At 47.1% G+C, this 15,226-nt stretch overlaps 1 long non-coding RNA gene across 2 annotated transcripts in view; it reads left to right on the forward strand.

Annotated features, from left to right (window-relative positions):
- Window positions 1-15,226, forward strand: part of LOC103347521 (rho GTPase-activating protein 20) — a 115,124-nt gene that overhangs the window by 9,767 nt on the left and 90,131 nt on the right. The window contains exons 5-6 of one of the 2 annotated variants that reach the window (XR_016211763.1): window positions 2,135-2,423; window positions 7,799-7,969. This is a non-coding gene — a long non-coding RNA (rho GTPase-activating protein 20). Of the gene's footprint in view, window positions 1-2,134; window positions 2,424-7,798; window positions 7,970-15,226 lie in introns of those variants that run through there. The other variant, XR_016211764.1, reaches the window with a different exon arrangement.

Consider the following 15,226-nt stretch of genomic DNA (forward strand, 5'->3'; position numbering starts at 1 on the left):
TTAGTAGCCACCTGGGGGTTGAACCCCCAGAGGGACGATCCGTGAGAGAGAGCAAGAGGCAAGAGGGCTCGCGATGCCCGGTGCTCTGCTTCTCTCCCCAAGCGGCTCCAACGGCCAGCGCCGGGCCAGGCAGAAGCCAGGAGGCTTGACCTCCATTCAGGGCGCCCAGGAGGCCAGGAGGCGTGGTCCCTGGGTCACAGGCTGGAGAGGCCGCCCCGCCTGCAGCCCTGGGGCTTCGGACGCTGGACGCGGCAGGCAGCGCGGAGGTGCGTCCCGCGGCGCCACGGCGGCCGCCCATGGGGAGTGCGCCTGCGCCCGGCGCTGTGACCCGGAAGTGGCCCCTTGTGCCCCGGAAGTGGCCCCTTGTGGCCCGCGGCGCTCAGGTAGGAGTCCTCGCGGGTCCCGTCCCCTGCTGCCGGAGAGCCCGCGCGAGCCGTCGGGAGCCGTCCTGGACGCTGCCGGCGGAGCCTGCGGGAGACCCAGCGCCCCCGGGGTCAGGCCGGGCTCAGAGAGGCTGCGGCCCGAGGCTGCCGCGCCATTTCCCGGGCGCGGTTCTCTTCTTCGGCCCTTCGTGGAAGCAGCGGCCTTCGCGGGCCCCTGTGCCGCCAGCAGACCGGGCCCCCTTGGCGGTGAGTGATGCGGGGGCTGTTGGGGTTTCCCGCTGCGAGTCTTCGCTGCCGGCGCGTGCCTGTTGCTCTCGGGTCCCGAAGGCGCGGGTGGAGTCGTGGTCTTGCTGTGCGGACGGTCGGTCTGGAACTTTCCCCAGTGTGCGAGCAGCTGTGCCAGAGCAGAGGGGCTCCGTCTCCTCCTGGAGCGGCCCCGCGTTCCCGTCTGTTTGCGTTTTGATGGCCCAGCCGCCCTGCTCGAGACCCCCGAGACTGCTGACGGGGAGGAATAAGAGCGAAAACGCTCGTCTGTTTCCTGGTCTAGGAGGACAGTTTCCGGTTAACTGGCATTTGGTGTGATGTTAGCGCTCTGTGGGTTTTCAGTGAGAGGCCATTGTCAAGCCGAGGTTTACCTTCTGTTCCTGATTTGATGATTCCTTTTTATTTTGATATGGCCAAAGTGGTGGGAGTTTTTGTGAAATAGGTTTTCTGTGTCTATAGGGATACTTTGTGGGCTTTCCCCATGTTTATTCTGTTCTGTGATATATTGATTGTGTATGGTAGCCATCCTTGCATTCCTGGAGTTGCACCCAGCATGCTAAGCTTTGGTTGTGCTTCAGGAGCGCGTTTGGTAATATTTTGTTGAGGAATATGACAGCGCAGTCATGACAGATACGTATGTGCCGTTTTCTTTATGATGCATTTGTTTTGCATGTTGGGAAAATGTTGGTCCGAAGGGATGAGATGGAAGATTTTTCCCCTTCATCTCCTTTTTGGAAGGGTTTGCAAATCACGGGTTTTAACTATCCTTCACACAGGAGTTCTGTGTTAATAGGCCAGGTGATGCATATAGTATCAAGTTCGATATAAACTCTAGTAGTTGGCCGTGATGTAGTATTTTATTTATAGCTATGTCTTCCCCCCTTTTTTTATATAAAGTTCTTATTTGTTTATTTGAAATTCAGAGTTATATGCAGAGAGAGAGAGAGAGAAAGAGAAAGTAAGTCTTCCATCTGCTGGTCATCTGCAAATTGGCTCAATGATGGGGGCTGAGCAGATCCGGAGCCAGTATTCAGGAGCCAGGGGCCCGGTGGCAGGTTCTCAGAATGGGGCACCAGATAAAGTCCCTGGCTTCTGTTTCAGCCTGGCCCAGCCCTGGCCTTTGTAGCCACCTGGGAGGGGGGCGAACCGCCAGATGGGCAATCACTGAGAGAGAGCAAGAGTGCTTGCGATGCCCCATGCACTGCTTCTCTCCCCAAGTGGCTTCAAAGGCCAGCGCTGGGCCAGGCAGAAGCCAGGAGGCAAGGACTCCATTCAGGACTCCCAGGAGGGAAGGAGGCAGGATCCAAGTACCTGGGCCATCAGCGGCTGCCTCCCTGGTTCCCAATCTGGAGTAGCGGGATTGGAATCGGCTCTTGGGCGCCCCACACTGGACGTAGCAGCATGCAGATGTGTCCCATGGCGCCATGGCAGCTGCCTGTGGGGAGTGAATTTGCGCCCTGCGCTGTGACCAGGAATTGTACCCGTAGGTACATCTCCTGCTCAGCCATCCTCAGATGGAAGTCTGCTCCTCATCTGTTCCTGCCCAAAAGCCTGTTCAAGTCTTGAGGAGCCGTCCTCGATGCTGCTGGCGGAGCCTGAGTGAGACCCAGTGCCTCTGGGGTCAGGCCTGAATCAGAGACACTGCAGCCCGAGACAGCCGCATCAGTTACCTTGCCCTTCTGGAAATGTGTAGGCGCGAGCCCCTTCTTGGGCAGCTTCCGGAAGTCTACCCCTCGGGCCTCGGCTCCTGTTCCAGAGGAGCAGAAACGCTCTTTGGTGAGTTGGGCGCGATGGCCTTCCCGTCGTCGCGGGGTAGGTGGGGCCTGGGGTGCAGATAGCGGGCAAGGGGTGTGCATGTGAGGGGTGGAGGGGAGAGGAGGAGGAGAGAGGCGGCCAAGGGAGATTCGGGAGGAGAGAGGAAGGGGGGAGAAGGAAAAGGTGGCGTGAAGGTGGGGTGGCGTGGAAGGAAGGGGAAGGAAGGCGTGTGGGGCAGCGTCGAGGGAGGGCGAGTGTGACAGGAGTGCTGGTGGGCGGGTGGAGGCGGGGGTTGGGAGAGGAAGAACTTTTCCCACGGCCCGGGTTCCGTTTTGGGGGTTTCCTGGCCCTGGCTGGAATCCGTCTTGGCCACGTCCGTGAGAAGCGGCCTTGACTCCCGGCCTCTCTTCTCTGGGTGGTTCTGAACCGTAATGTGTGTGCTGGAACACTGGCCTGAGGCACTCAAATCAACTCGAGGTGATCGTACTGCTGTGGCTTGAACCGACGTCTCTATGAGACTACCTGCCAAAGCAGTGTCTCCATCCTCAGCCTCTACCATGGGATCTACATCTCCGTTTGCATTGCCTCTTAGACACACACTTGAGTGTCCTGCAGGTACCGCAGACTTCCTGTTCCATTCAAACCTGCTCCACACATTGCACTGGTCTCTGTATTGGCGGCTCCATCTGACTTGCCTTCCAAGTTGGCAAGCTTGGCAGCACCCTCTTTACCAGCATCTGTCTCCTAGTAGTCACCGAATCTATGTCAGTGGTGGCTCAGGTCCTACACAAGCCCTCAGGCCGAGGCTGCCTGCTGCCAAGTCTCATTGCTCTCCGGATTCTTTCTTCCAGGCTTTTCTGCTTCAGGCCTGCATACCACCTGCATTTCCCTAGAAAGCACAGGGGACTGTCTGATCTTTTCTCATCTCCTCTTGCATACTTTCAAAAGCCCTAATCCCTTAGGGGGGCATTCCAAGGCCTTGTTCTCAGGTCTGTTCACAGCTTCCTTTTCCAAGCTGCACAGCCCCTGCTTCTGTCATGCCAGACTTGCCACTGCTCTGCAGATAGGCAGCCACTACTTGATGTTCCTCAGTGTTTTCAGCTTGAGAAAGTCGTAGCCATGTTTCAAAATATCCAAGTCAAGGGTCTTCCTTCTCTGTGATACTTTTCTCTCATCCTCCCAGGCAGGGATACGTTTCCAGAACTTGCATAACACACTGCTTATCTTCGTAAAGCGCTTAACCCATTTTATCAGCATGTATTTGCTAAATACCTGTATCTCATAGAAGACTGTGAGCTTGTCCAGGGCAGGCCTTTTCTCTCTGCTTTCATTCCTGTAGTCCCTGGTACACAGTTGGTATTCAGCCTATGCAGAACTAACAATACACTCACTGGTGGGTCTTGGGACAGGAACTGATGGTTTATGAAGGGTCTGGTCTCAAGAACAAGGGCACGAGGGCCAAGGAAGGAGACAGCAACAGAATCAGCATTCTTGAAGCACTTTCACTTGTCAGGGTTCTTAGTGTACCATCGTCTCATTTCTAAATAACAGCACAAGAAGGGAAAGCAAGAGTTTTATTTAATTATACCACATTGTACTGTTTAATCCTCTTCAAAGCTCTGTGAGGAAGGCACTGCTGATCCCCTTTGAAATAGGAGGCTAAAGGAGGTGGGGACCTGCCCTAGGCCATATATCAAAAACAGTAAAGCCCCAGTTTAAAACCTGCTCTGCTGTGTCCCTCCTGGGGTTGGAACCCCAGGTTCCAGTAGTTCTAGAGGTGGCGTATCAGAGAGGTGTAGCTCATGAAAACCAGTGGTACTTTTCTTTTGGGCTTGTCTTTGTATGGAGCAGAACCACAGGGACTTGTCCTATGTTACTAAGGACCCTTCTTAATAACTCTGTGGCCTCATGCTGTGATTTGTTAATATAGGTCCTGTGTCCTGGTTCCCACCAGTGGTCATCTTTCTTTGAGCTATCGGAGGAGTCTGAGGTGGGCATCTTGCCACCCGGGGACTGGAACTGACTTTTGAGAGGGACCCTTAGGTATGAAAGGAGATTTGCTGGTAGGGTTAAGACCAGAGGGTTTGAGGGGTCCACAAGGTCCCTGGCGATTAGTCTTTGTTTCTTATTTCTTTATTTCAAAGGAAGAGAGAAATATTTCATCCCTTAGTTTCCTTCCCTAGTGCCCACAACAGCTGGAACTGTATCTGAAGCCAGGGCCTGGGAACTCAATCCAAGTCTCCTATGTGAGTGGCAGGGATGTAAGTACTTGAGCCTTCACCTGCTGCCTCCCAGGGTGGATTAGCAGGAAGCTGGAATCAGGACTTCAGCCAGGACTTGATCCTGGGCACTCTAACATGGGCTGTGGGGATTCCAGCAGTGGCTTAGCCACTATACCAGAAGCCATTCCTTGATTAGTCTTCCGTTCCCTCCTTCACAGGGTGGCTGGCTGCTTGGGAGGGGTTTGCATCACCACTGCTAACAGGGCCTGCTGCATAATTTTGTGAGCGCCTTGTTCCTAAGGCAGGGATAAAGTGCCACTAAAGGTACTAAGTCATAAAGCTCTTTCCTTTCTCCCGCATACCTCCTTGGCTCAGCCTCATGTTCTTTGGACTCGCTTACAAACCGAGGATTTTGAGTCACCACCAGCAGAGGTTTACACCCAGTGAAGGCCCTTCTGAGTACCAGCGCTGTGTGATGGCTCCTTTGTGACCATGTAGGCTGCGCCCGTGAGGTTGGCCTTGGCTGCTGAGTATAACCCATTGGCTGTGACTGTATAAGATTACATTGTATTCCAACATAAGCGGTTGCTATTTTGTATGATAATTCTGATATTTCACCATTAAAGCAATGCTGCAGGGAGCAACGTGGATTATCCATACCAGAGCATTCCTGGAACTGTTTTGATGACTTGTGTTAGTTCAGAATCACTAGGTCTTTGCTAGCATTCTGCAGTAGGCAATGGCATTGCAGGCCAGCTCTCTCCCTAGCACAAGGCTGACCGCGTTGAAATTTACACAGGTGTTGAACAGATCTCCGCACCTGCAGTGTGGAAAAGACTAGAGCAGTGCCCTCTTGTGCCTGACTGCCCTTCTTTCTGCCTCTTTGCTTTGTACATTATTAAATGTGCTCTCAAACCACTAGGACTCACAGCTGAAAATAAAGTAGGTTGGTGGACAGTCACAGACAGCACTGTCCACTCACCAGGCCCGGGTTGTTTCTCCTTAAGCACTGTACCAGATGCCCTACTCCACCCATTAATAACTCTTGTCCTTTCCGAGTTGTTAGCTGTGTCATAAAATTTCTAGATTTCTGAGGGGTTTTGTAAATCTTAAAGTAGAAGATAAGAACTTTTGCTGCCAGTGTTTTGGCTTAGCTGGTAAAGCCGCCCCCCATGATACCAGCGTCCCATATGGACGCTGATTCAGATTCCCAGATCCACTTCCAATCCAGCTCTCTGCTAATGCACTTGGGAGGGCAGCACAAGATAGCCCCAGTGCTTGGGCTCCTGCACCCACGTGGGAAAGCCAGAAGAGGCTCCTGGCCATTGTGGCCATCTGGGGAGTGAACTAGTGTATGGAAGACCTCTCTCTTTCTCTTTTCTCTTTCTCTTTCTCTTTCTCTTTCTCTTTCTCTTTCTCTTTCTCTTTCTCTTTCTCTCCCTCTCTTTCTGTAACTGTGCCTTTAAAATAAATAAAATGTTTTTTTTTTTTAAAAAAAGAACCTTTAACCATTCAAAGAAAGCCTCAAGTAGAAAGAAGAAGAATCTTGCAGACCCACAGTACTCACTGACCTAAAATCTTGCCTGAAATTCTTGTTGAAGTTTGCTGATATTTATAATTTCTGATGATTATAATTTTGATGATCATCAGAAATGACACATACTGACTTGTGTGAAGTGAGCTAGTAGATATTCTTGGCCTGTGTAAAAGTCACGTCTGCTAGTTTTACAAGATGTAACTGCTACGCTCCTGAGCTACTCGAGAGCTGTTGGGTAGAGATGTTATTACTGGCAGAGTCATCACACTGCACAGCCCCCGTGGGCATCGTTACGCCCTGTGACTGGCATTTCCAGGGCTAGTGCTGTGCACACTGGGGAGGCCTTACCCACAGGTGGTGTGGTGTCTGCACAATGTCTGCATGATGGTTCTCCCTCATTTGGATGGCTGGTAGGGTTCTGTTAGTACACAGCCCCTCAACTTGTGACTTTTCAAAATTGCTCAAGCACGCATTTTTGAGTCACCTCGGAGGGGAACAGTTGGGGCCCTGGGGGATTGATTGCCCACTGTTCTAGAGACTAGAACAGACCTACCCTTGCCTCCTGGAACTTTCTCTGAGTTAGAAACCTCTTAGAGTTATTATAAATCCTTGAAATATTTTATTTCATGGTGTATCTTTAAGCAGAGGTATCTTAAATTAGTGCAGCAATCATAGACTTATTTTTATTATATTTTTATTAAGTAGGAGGGAGGAAAGCATTGTTGGTCAGCGCACATGGAATCTGGAGGTGGAGATGGTGTTTTCTTACTTCAGAGTTTGTGATTTCCAACTCTTGCCAAGGGTAAACACTAGAATTAGGTCTAGGCTGTGGTTCTAGCTGGTATGCCTCTGTTTCAAATTTCATCTCGCTTCTGCTTGGCATCAAGATTTCCAGCTTTCCAAGGCTGGCCACAAATTCAAATCAAGTGTCTAAACCAGTAGTTAGAGGAAAAGATCCCGCAGTGGTAATGGTACTGCTAAATGAATTATTTGTTGTATATCAGACTCCTCATCACCTAGTTGAAATATCTTTGTGTTTTCTTGTTTTCTGCAATAAAAGTCATTCAGACTTACCGAAACTATACATTTGCATTCCTTCCACATGTGAGACAGTCTTTTTCTAAATCATTGGGCTTCTAAATTCCTGTGGGTAGGGGCTAGTGTTGTGCAGTGGGTCAAGCCACCACCCGTAATGCCAGCATCCCATACTTGTTTTCTTTCTGTAATCCAGTCGTTGAAAAACAAAACCACTCCCAATGCATGAGTCCTATAAAAGCAGTTTCACTTTATTTGAACACTCTAGGGAGAAAATCAGAGGAGTATGTACTGTACCTAAAGAGAAAAACTGTCAAATTTTAAATCGAATGGTGGAATAAATTCCATGGCAAAAGTGAAGCAAACAGCTGACCCGCGGCCCCACCGCACTGGAGCCTGGCCTCGCTGTCTACTTGGTACAGACAGCAGGAGCTCCGGAGAAGCCTGGAGCCACATCCCGTGTGCAAGCCTGTGTGGGCTTGGTCTTTGTTTTCTGATTGGTTGGTGCCTGAAGGGAATCCAAGCAGAATTGACGCATGCTGTCGAATACCGAGTTTATAAAAAGGGTGCTCAGTGTTGCTGTTTCCCTTTTCTCTTCTTAGCATCCAGCGTCGTGGAGTTCTTTGTTGGAACATGTGCTGAGCACTGGCGCCAAGCCTTCGAACAAGGAGGTGAGCAGCCAAGAGCAACACCTGCAGGAAGGGCTGGGCTGCTGGTGTCGGAGGAGTGGCAGTAGGTTCAACAGGACCCTCAGGTTTGTCCCTCCTCGCCTGGTGAGTCTTCTTGAAATGTTTGTGCGTATCATATGCCGGCCCTGGCCACAGGCAGGGGACACTCGGGCCTTCAGGAGCCAGGGGAAAGGAAGGATAAATTGTGTATTATATTGTATGTTATAAATTGAATGCTGTATATTCAATTTGTATTATATATTATAAATTTCATGTCACATGTTCTAAATAGGCTTTACATTGTATATCGTAAAATGTGTATGTGCTCGGAGGTATCACATACGGTTCCAGAAGGAATGGGCCTACCTGGCTGAATTGTCATGCCAGGATGGGTGAACCAGCAGGTGAGTCATCTTCTGTCGGGTGGGCACTTACGATGCCCAGCGACTGCGTTAATTTCCAGGTTTCTTGTGTTATTTTCTGGATTTATAGTTCTGCTTGGTGGATAGGAGCTGAGAAAATGGATCTAGTCATCCAGAAAGGAAGTTCCTGCTCACAGGCTTTGACTCCTGTTTTTCCTAATTTGCTAAGCTAGTTTATCTCAGTTTACATGGAAGGTTCTGCAACACAGCAGTGATAGCATTGACTGGGAAACCCCCCAAAATGGTTGTATATCGATGTCATTGCCCCACTGAATTCTAATTCTGCCTCTGTGATATCCAGTGTTGCCCTAATTTTATGAAAAAGTTCTTTAGCAAGATATTGTTAGATTGTCTTAACGAATGCGGCTATATGGGGAGACATACGATGTAAACTTCACATATCCCAGTCATATTATTACATTAGCTAGGACTGTGGGGACTCTGTTTATCATCAGAGGCAAGTAGATCAGAGGATGGCACCGAAAGTTTGAGAAGGAAGCATTATTCCCTAAGTATATTTGTTGCAGGTATAAAACTATAAGGTTCTGAATAACTCAATACTGGTTCTTTTTATTTCTAAGTTAGATTTTGAAATATTGAAATCACTTGGATTATGATATTTTTCGGTCGGAGAGGAGAGGGGTATTGTTTCTGCACAGTATCCACAATGGTTGCCATGCCATTGGTTGTGAAACTTTGGTTGACGAAATGAAATCCCTGTTAGTCCGTGTGTTTAAACAACACAGAATTTCAGAATCCCTAGGTATTGTGTTTTGTGGTTTGGTTCTTATAGTATGTGGAGAATCGAGTCTTCCTTCCTGCTGGTTAGCATTCACTAGTGTTGACATCCAAGGATCATTCCTTGGTTTTCATTTTAGGAGATGCTGAGCAGGGACTAATCGGTAACAACCCCTTGAGGCGAGTCATCATGGATGTTCCAGTTTCCTCATTATCCACTCTTGGTGTTCCTCTTAGTCCTGATTATTCAAATCCAGATGTTGAAATGACCCCATGTTCAGTCTAAGTGTTTGTTCTCACTGGTCTTCTCATCCTAGACAGCCTCATCTCTGTACCGTGTTTCAGGAGGGTCTTGGCTTTTTCTCCCATCATTAGCTAGACCTGTTTATGTTGCCCACGGTTTTCTCATTTTGGCTATTTTCAAACTTGATTCCTTGATTCCATAATTCTTTTCCCTCACACACAACAAACCAGGAAAAATCTGTTCTCTTGTTTTCTCATGCTCCAAGTCCACACATGTTCTCTGATAACGTTCACCAGGCATCTCAAAGGCTGGCTGGTCCCCACACCCTTCTGGAAGCCACATGAATACGTGATTCTTTGGCTTTTCGCTTTTGTGTCTCAATTCCGTCACCTTTTCCACACCTCTGCTCCTGTGACCACCATAAAACTTTATCATCTCCCATAAGCCTAGCCTCTCCCTAGGCTAGCAACTACTAGTGTACTACTAACAGGAAGTTAAAATTTAGAAACTTTCTGGGGAAGTTCCAAAATTAAAGTGGTTTACGCCAAACGTCTTAAGATGCTTTCCCTGTGTTTGACTAGAATCGTATCTATGGGGGGGGAAACTAGATGGAGTGTTCACCTCACACAATGCCTTTGTTTTGTTTGTGAGTTATGTACACCTCAGTAATTATGAATGGGAAAACTAAAACTGACTTGCAGTTCAATGTTGCAAATATTTGGGAGTTCTGTAGTGAGAGAACAGGCATGGAGTCCAGGAAATCCTTCAATGAATTGGTATATCTGTGGTTTTCAGAGTGCTACTTTAAAGACATTTAAATTATGTTAACATTTTCTTGCAGTGTCACTGGTCGCCTACTGATGAAGCAGGCCCTGCATTTTCCATTCCATAGTTTAATTGGGCTAATTCACAACCTGCCTATAATAGTAGCTATGTTAAATGCACATAGGAATGTGCACACATTGGTGGGAGAATAGCACATAGTCATTTAGGATTCTCGTTTCACTTTTCACTTTCCTGGTTTCCTTCAGATACATTTCCTTTCATGTTGTATTTCTGAGTTTTCAGTTTGAGGGAGGTGGGGTGGGGCGACAATGCATTATGTTACTTGGATATTGTCTTAAATATTCTCTTGATGGAATTCCCGAATCTTTATTTTCAAGATATGAATCTCCTGAAATTTAGTTTAGTCAAGTTGTGAATGTTCTTTTTAAGGATTTATGTATTTGAAAGTCAGACTTCCACAGAGATAGAAGGAGAGGCAGAGAGAGAGAGAGGTCTTCCACCTGCTGGTTCACTCCCCAGTTGGCTGCAAGGGCCGGAACTGTGCCAGTGTGAAGCCAGGAGCCAGGAACCTCTTCTGGGTCTCCCACGTGGGTTCAGGGGCCCAAGGACTTGGGCCGTCTTTCACTGCTTTCCCAGGCCATAGCAGAGAGCTGGATTGGAAGTGGAGCAGCCGGGACTTGAACTGGTGCCCGTGTAGGATGCCAGCACTGCATTTGGTGGCCTCACCCGCTATGCCACAGTGCCAGCCCCAATCATGAATGTTTTAGCATCATTTCTGTCCCATGAAGCCTACCAAAACCCCACAATATTAACCTAAGTTCCTTAACTTTTATGATGCATTTTAAGTATAGGAACCTATTTTTGAATGCTTTATTTTTTCCAGCCTTTTCACAGTGTAACTGAGAAACAAAAATTCTATCTATTCAAGGCACGTTCTCTGTGTTTCGATGTGAGTCTGATCTGTATATTGCATTTTCACACAAACCGTTCGACTCTCCTGGTACTTACAGTACACTATGAAAGGATTAGTACAATGAGGCCACTTAAACAAATTTATCACTTTTACCGTGTTTTGTAACTTTTTCAAATTTTATTTCTTTATGTATTTTCCCAGACAACTTTTATTTAAGGTATACATACTTTATGCATTCAATAATTGCAGCTTTAGCAGCTGTATTTATTGGTAGCAGTAATTCTTCTACTGTACCTGCCCTCTCATTGACACTCCTATGCTTTTTTTTTTTTTTTTGACAGGCAGAGTGGACAGTGACAGAGAGAGAGAGAGAGAGAGAGAGAGAGAAAGGTCTTCCTTTTGCCGTTGGTTCACCCTCCAATGGCCGCCGCGGCTGGCGTGCTGCACTGATCCAATGGCAGGAGCCAGGTACTTCTCCTGGTCTCCCGTGGGGTGCAGGGCCCAAGCACTTGGGCCATCCTCCACTGCACTCCCTGGCCACAGCAGAGAGCTGGACTGGAAGAGGGGCAACCGGGACTAGAACCGGTGCCCATATGGGATGCCGGGCGTCGCAGGTGGAGGATTAACCTAGTGAGCCACGGTGCCGACCCCTGTACATTTCTTTTGAAAGGCAGGAAACAGAGAAAAGGGGAGAGAGGGATAAAGAGAGTAAGGCAGAGACAGACAGGGTGAGCGAGAGGATGAGGGATATCTCATCTCATGCATTATTTCCCTCCTCAGATGTCCTCAGTGGCAGGGCTCTGCCCCAGGTCTCCCACTTTGGCACTGGGGCCCACGTCCTTGGGTCATCTTCTAGTGCTTTCCCAGGCACGTTAGCGGGGAGGGGAATGGTAAGTGGAGCACTTGGGACCTGGTCTGGTGCTTACACGTGATGCTGGCAGTGCCGGTGGAGGCTCAGGCTTTTTTTTACACCCCAGCTCCAGCCCCATCACCATATGTTTGTATCGTTTGACTGCCCTCTCTTCAGTTTCATGCTCCCAGTTCATCACAGACACCATCCTGCTCTCTGACTGTGTTAGTTGGACTTTGTATATTCCACATGGAAGTGTGATCATGTCGTAGTGCTTATTTCTGTGTGTCTTGTTTCCCTCATGGTCATGTCCTATAGTTCCATACTTTTAGATCCATCTGTGACAAGTAGTAATATTTCCTTTCTTTTTAAGGTTTGGCGAGGATGCCACTGTGTGTGTATCCCATTTTTCCTTATGGGTCCATCAGCAAACATTTGGATTATTTCCATATCGTGGAATTGTGAATGATGCTGAAGTGATGTGGGGATGCGGACAGTTCATTGAGATGGTGATTTTCTTTTGGATTCATGGTCAATAAAGGTTGTTCCTTTTTAAATTGTATTTGAGGAACTTCCATATTGTTTTTCATAATGGACGGTACAGTGTACCTTCCCTCCAATAATGTGTGTTCGTTTTCTCTACGTTGTGCCCAATACTTGTTATCTTTTAGCTTTTTAACAGTAGCCATTTAACATATAGGAGATAATAACCATTGTCATCTTGGTTTGCATTTTGCTGATGTTAGCAATGTTCAGAACTTTTTCACATACCCACTGGGTACATTGTATGTCTTTGCTGGAAAACATTGATTCAGTCCTTTGTCCCTTTTTAATTGTATTCTTTGCTTCTTAGTGGTGCACATTCCTTGTATTACTCCCTTGATCGCACATCTGGTTTGCTAACATTCTCTCCTATTCATTGGTTTGCCTTTTCATTTCATTGATCCTTGCTTTACTAGTTTGTTGTAGTTTCATTTCCTTATATTTGCTCATGTGCTTAATTGTTAACACATGAGCAACCACTCTTGAGGCTAATGTCAAGGATTTTTCTATTTTATAAGTTGTAAGGGTTCAGATCTTCTGTGTGGACTCTCAGTTCATTTTGAGTTGATTTTAATATGTGGTGTGACAGTGCCATGCCACAGTTTCAGTTTTGGACATGTGGATAGCTAGGTTGCTTCTGCCTCAGATGTGGGCCCTTACGTCCAGTGACTGCATGTTTGGCAGCCCTGGTGGGCCAGGGTTCCCAGTGTCTTCCGTTGGATCCGTTTAACCAGATGCTGTGGCTGGAGTTGAGCAGGAGCTTGGCAGAAGCTGGCAGAAGCCAGGTTGGCCCTTACTGCTGGCTCGTGGTCTGAGTCCCGTGCCGCCGTCCTAGCTTCAGTGCTCTGATGTTCTGTTCTATCTGTGGTACTAGGTCCCCAGGTGACACTGGGCCTCATTGCACACTGGGGTTGTTAAGTGTACACTCAGCAGACCCGGGTACCCATATCTCAGGCAGAACCAAACTGAGTATCCACATACAGATATCTGAAGCTGTATTATGATGTGGCCCTTATGCCAGAGAAGACAGTGGGCTGGTTGAAGTTAGGGAGGTTGTGGGAGGCACACATGGGGGCATGTGTGGTGATTGGGGAGTAGGAGACCATGCAGTGATGGGGTCAAGACAGGGGACTGTGGCCTCCTCCTCTGGAAGCCAGGGCTATATGAGGCTATGTCAGAGTTTTTTGAAGGATGGATGTTTGGCCTAGTGGGAAAGACAATGCTCAGGATACCAGTGGCAGCAATGATGGTTTAAGTAGTGGGATTCTTGCTACCACCTTGGAGACCATCTCCCAGCTCAGCCTGGGTCAGATCAGCCCTTGTGGGCATTTGGGTAATGAACTGCTAGACGGGTGGGTATCTTTCTCTCTTTGTCTCTCCCCCTCTCCCCTTTATTGTTTCTCTGTGTTTTGCTTTTGAAACCAGTTGCGATATTAAAACGAGGTGGAAAAAAGGGTTTACGGATGATGCTGTATCCTAGTGGCAGTAGATCATTGAGTCATTTCCTAAAGTCACACAGTGGGCTGTGTGTAGCTCACAGTAATCTCTGTTAGATCTTTTATTAGCAAACCAAGTACACGAGCTCAAGGCTCTAAGCGTAAAATAATGTCCAAAGAGAAATGTAGATTTGATCAGTACAAATTTTATATAAGTATTGAAATGTCACACTAGCCCATACATATGTACAACTCTTGTGGATTAAATGTAAGTAAAAATACCAACATGTTACTTGGTGTATAAGGTTAAGGGGTTTTAAATGATTAATGTCACAACTAATATTATGGTATTTGAAAAAGGTTAATCAATACAAAAACATAGCCTGTAAATGACTGAATGGTTCTTTCTTGACGTGCTCAGTCAAAAGGCTATTATGCTGCATTTTAAGTTGGTGATGAATATTTATTTTAGATTGTTTCCTTTAATTAAGAAAATGGTAGTATGTTTTCACGTGTATGTGAAATTGAATAGCATCAGAGCAATACAATGAATACGAGATAAGCTTTTTTTCATAATTGAGATTTTATTGGATTTTGAGAATCCCTACAGACATTTCAGTTTGTATACTATTCTTAACAAACCAAAAATTTAGAAAGTAAGGGCTTGTCATTCTCTTTAAATCTTTTATTATTTTTGAAATAGTGTATTTTTTTTAACTTGCCTCCTAAGAGCTTTATATTTCACTCATAAAGAGTTCAGCTAGTAAGGAAGAATATAGGCAAGGGCCATAAAAATTATCAAACAAACGAAGTCCCATCTTTAGGATCAGTTGTATACTCGAATTGATCACTTTAACTAGTAAGATGGCATTAAGTCTCAAAGGGATCACATAAATAAGACCAAGTGTCTGCTAATAGTAATAGAATTAAAAAGGAGAGAATGATCCAACATGGGAAGCAGGCCACACAGCAGACTCATAGAATGACAAATACCCTGAACAGCACTCTAGCTCAGAGTCAGCCGTTAAGGCATTCGGATCTGGCTAAAAAGCCCATGAGAGCATTCCAGGCATGGAAAGCTGAGACACTGTGGCAAAAAGTCACCCACATGAAAGATCTCTGGGAGTAAGATCCCAGGGGAAAGGAAGGGCTGTCAGAGAGGTCAGTACCTATCTCTGAAGGAAGGAGAGAACTTGCACTTTGATTATGGCCTTGTCTAAATCATGTTGGAGTTTGTGGACTCAAGAGGCTTCCATAGCCTTGGCAGCTCATGACCAAGAGCCTAGGGTGCTCACTGATGTCAAATATAAGAGTGTCAGTTGTTACATCAACAACAGGTGTCGCTGTGCACGTGCTCCCCATGTAGGACCTGTGTCCTTAAAGTGTTGTACTATGAGAATTAATGGTAAAACTAGTCCTCAAACAGTACT

The sequence above is a fragment of the Oryctolagus cuniculus genome, chromosome 8 (assembly GCF_051225735.1).
Source record: "Oryctolagus cuniculus isolate XC-2025 breed Fujian yellow rabbit chromosome 8, ASM5122573v1, whole genome shotgun sequence".
Taxonomy (NCBI): domain Eukaryota; kingdom Metazoa; phylum Chordata; class Mammalia; order Lagomorpha; family Leporidae; genus Oryctolagus; species Oryctolagus cuniculus.